General features: G+C 39.1%; 1 non-coding gene across 1 annotated transcript; it reads left to right on the top strand.

Moving 5' to 3' along the window:
* Positions 1 to 3,867: 3,867 nt before the first annotated feature.
* Positions 3,868 to 3,971, top strand: LOC116089539. Its single transcript, XR_004118343.1, has one exon. It is a non-coding gene; the product is annotated as a U6 spliceosomal RNA (small nuclear RNA).
* Positions 3,972 to 4,011: the final 40 nt, after the last annotated feature.

The following is a 4,011-nucleotide window of genomic DNA, read 5'->3' as shown; positions in this document are numbered from 1 at the left end:
ACAGTGTAATTACTTACAATAATAAATAAATCTTTAAAAAAAAAAAATCTAAGCCTTTCCTTCCTTTAGAAGTCCCTTTCTTTTGTTAAGTCTTTCCTATAAAATCCACAAACGTATCTTTGTTGACACTGGTGCTATTAAATACAAGTGTTTGTTACTGCTTGACCCACGGGGAAAGGGAAATAGCATAGGAAAGAATCTAGTATATTAAACATAAAAGACCTACAAAAAATCTTTATGATCTCAAATTAACAGAACTTTAAAACAGCAGAACATGGTCAGGCAGCGATGGCTAACACCTTTAATCCCAGCACTCTGGAGGCAGAGGCAGGCTAATCTCTGTAAGGTCGAGGCCAGCCTGGAAAACAGAGTGAGTTCTAGAACAGCCAGGGCTACACAGAGAAACCCTGCCTCAAAAAGGAAGAAAAAAATAGCGGGACATAGCAAAGTCATTCTGAGGTAAAGGGGACATGATTTGGTGACTGAACCTGGCAGAGCAAAGCAGAAAGCTGTGCCAGGCTCTGCTTGGTGTATTAAGGTAGACTGTGGGCAAGACAGAGACTTGAAGAAGCATAACACATTTGTGTAGAAAGGAAGAGGTCCATTTCTGAGAAGCTGCATTATCAATGCCTCTAGGACATGCATACCCAAGTGGGTTGACAGTTTAGAAGCCAATTGGATGCATAGGTCTGAAACAGTCAAAATACTGTGGGTTATTTTATATATTGACATATATACTTGTCGTTTATAGATTGCATTATATAATAATATATTATAGAATAATAACATCAGTTGTAAATCAGTTTCAAAGTCCACCTCTTTGTCAGTTGTTTCTGGGGCCTATGTCTTGTACATGATGCCAACAGAAGGTGCCTGGCTTCTGCAGAGTCTCCTAAACACATGACCATCTCTGGGTTACAGAAGTCAAAAATAGTTCATTGGGAAATTTTTTTCCTGAGTAAGCTACCACCTCCTATAGTCAGTTGTATTGTTCTTCTCTAAACATGCATCCACGATGTCCTGTAAAAGGATAATCAAAGCCCAGCACTTTCTCTCCCTAAAAGCATTCCATCCAAATCACCCCAAAACCTAGAAAATTAAATCAACACTTGTTTTCATTGTAATAATTTCATGAACCACAGATCTTGGCCCTTGGCTTTGGGGTCTCTAACAAGACTATAATCAAGTGTTTGCCAGAGATAAGGTTCAAATGGGAAAAGATTAACTGTACAGCTCAAGCACGGGATTTGGCCTTTCTCTGATTGAACCGAATGTCTTAAGTTTTCACTAGCCATAGGCTGGGGTCTTTCCTTGGGTCCCTCCTTGGCAATGTGTTTTCCTAAATTATAGCTTGCATAACCAAAGAGTGCAACTCACAAGTGCTATAAGGAATCAGCTACCAAAACAGAAGCCACAGTCCTTGAAACGTAATCATGGGAATGACATGCACAAGTGTTCCTTTACGCTGTTGGCTAGATCAACTCATTAGGTCCAGCCCACACTCCAGTGAGAAGATCACTCAAGGGCAGGGATAGATCTCATGGATACTCAGGCTGTTGTTAGATGCCTGCCTACCAGACCACTAAGATTGATCAGTATTATAAATGAAAACAAAGGGAAGTAGAAAGTCTAACAAATGTGCATTTTTCTATGTGGAGTTACATGATAACGATGGATCTCTCTGTGCTTTTAATTTCTAGGTTTCTTGGTGAAAGGAACTTAATCATCGATGTTTACTTAGTGCCTACAGGTGTGAGCTCAGCAAATGTTGATTGACAAAGACAGACGATAAAGTCTGTTTGTGTTTGGAGTTACTTGGAAACTCAAGTGGAGGCTTTTTAGGGTGTGACTTTAGTATTGTGCTTCAAAAATTATCCTCAAGACTCATTTCTTGTTGTAAATACAAATTCCCCCAACACCTGCCCAGTCTCAGTCTCAGAGTATGTTGTGTTTGACTTACACATGTAATACTGAAGACAAGAACTTCTTGTAGCCTGCCAAATTTCTGCCTCAGTGGAAAATACACAGCTGATTGTTTCACAGTGTGCCACTAGGCAGTGGTTATATGTCATATCTTTACAAGAGAATATAGTCTCTTAAGATAACTAATTGCATTTTAAAATTAATTAGTAGGATGGGAGAGATGACCACAGGTTAAGTGCCTGTGGGCAAACATGAGGTTTTAGGGTTTAGATCTAAACACATAAAAAGCAGGGTGTTGCAATATACATCTCTCTAACCCCATAGACAAACAGATCCCTGCTTATTAAACAGCCAGCCTAGCCCAGGGAATGAGCTCCAAATTCAGTGGAAGAATTTGTCTCAAAAATTAAGGTGTAGAGGGTTACAGAGGTGCCTAAGCAATTAAGAGCTCTTCCCACTCTTCTAGAGGACCTGAGTTCCAGTCCTTACAAGGGCTGTTCAGAGCTGCCTATAACTGCAGCTCAAGATCAGATGCCCTCTTCTGGCTTCTTCAGGCACAGTCACACACACACACAAATATACACACATCCATACCCACATAAACATGAACATACATAAATACCCCCACATACACTTATATTTATTAGTAACTCAACCATCTTAAACACAAATAATCACAAAGTGATTTTCAACTGCATGAAGATCCAAAATGAACTTTCAAAATGTAATTTTACCATTTTTTATAAGTCTGATTACTAAAAACAGAAGGAAAAACCTCTACTTTTAGTAACATATATAGCCATAATCATGTCACCAAAAAATGACCATGATTAAATATGTCCATGTCTAGATGTACATATCATATTGCATAGTTAAAGGTATATATCACCCAAATATTCAAGTGTCAAAGGGGGAAGGATTAAGTGAGCTGGTAAAGTTGAGCCCAGTCGGAGGTGCATAGTGAGAAACTATCTCAAATATAAAAAATAAATATGTACATAGCTTTCCCACAAATGAGAGCACATTCTGTTTGATGATATATAAAAATTTTCTAAAACCAAGACTTCTAGAACAAGTGAGTCTTGATGACCTTAGTAAACCTAGAGTCCTTACTAAGCAAGGCCCTAACAGTGTTAGCCGCAGACTAAGTGCTATACAGAGAAAAGTCACCCCTTGACGTCTTCTTAAAGCTGTTGTCTCCAATGGAATGATCCATAAAACTCATAAGACAGGCATCTGATTTGTTTTAATGTATTGTTTTAATTATTCTCTCACTTCCTGTCCTTCTACAGCTTCTTTTCCTGGGAGGCAACCCTTGTACATGAGCCATTCTCCAGTGTGACTGAACTCTAGGCCTGGAATACTGAATCATTATTTTTCTTTTTGTTGCTGATGAATCTACTCCTGGCTTCTCTTAGCATTTCTCTTTCTTTCTTCCCTCACCACAACTGATTTCAACAATGAGTTGGGATTTTGTTTTGTTTTGTTTTGAAATGGTTTTTCTAGTTCAGGTTCAGCTCTGGCTGTTAATAGACTCACAAAGATCCACCTGCCTCTGCCTCCATAGTGCTGAGATTAAAGGTGTGGGCTACATCTCGTGAGTCCTTTCCATTGTGAACGACGGTTTCTTCTGCTAAGTGTCGTCCTTCATTCATGTTGTTCATTTTACAAACATTTGTCAAGTGGGTACTGGTAATACATAGCACTAGGTGTACACAGCATTACCTACCCACTGACAATGGCGGCACAAAGAATGCTGGCCTCAGCCTTTCTTTCTTCCTCTCTTTCTTTCTTTTTTCTTTTACAAAGGCAGATCCTTGTTACGCTAAAGAACTTCATACTAGTTGTTGAGGAAAACAGAAACTAACAAAATACAACATTAAGGCTTTCTGAAAGTTTGCACTGATCTAAGCTGAGATAAAGAGGGAATAAAATGTAAGAGAGGTGATCACTTCAGCAGCATATATACTAAAATTGGAACAATACAGAGATTTGCACGGTCCCTGTGCATGGATGACACACAAATTTGTGAAGTATTCCGTATTTTTGTGACTGAGAGCATTCGGGGCAGGTGGTGGTGGTGGTGGT

Source organism: Mastomys coucha, unplaced genomic scaffold, assembly GCF_008632895.1.
Source record: "Mastomys coucha isolate ucsf_1 unplaced genomic scaffold, UCSF_Mcou_1 pScaffold14, whole genome shotgun sequence".
In the NCBI taxonomy this organism is placed as follows: Eukaryota; Metazoa; Chordata; class Mammalia; order Rodentia; family Muridae; genus Mastomys; species Mastomys coucha.
Note: the sequence above shows the minus strand (reverse complement) of the source record. Positions and strands in the feature narration are given on the sequence as shown.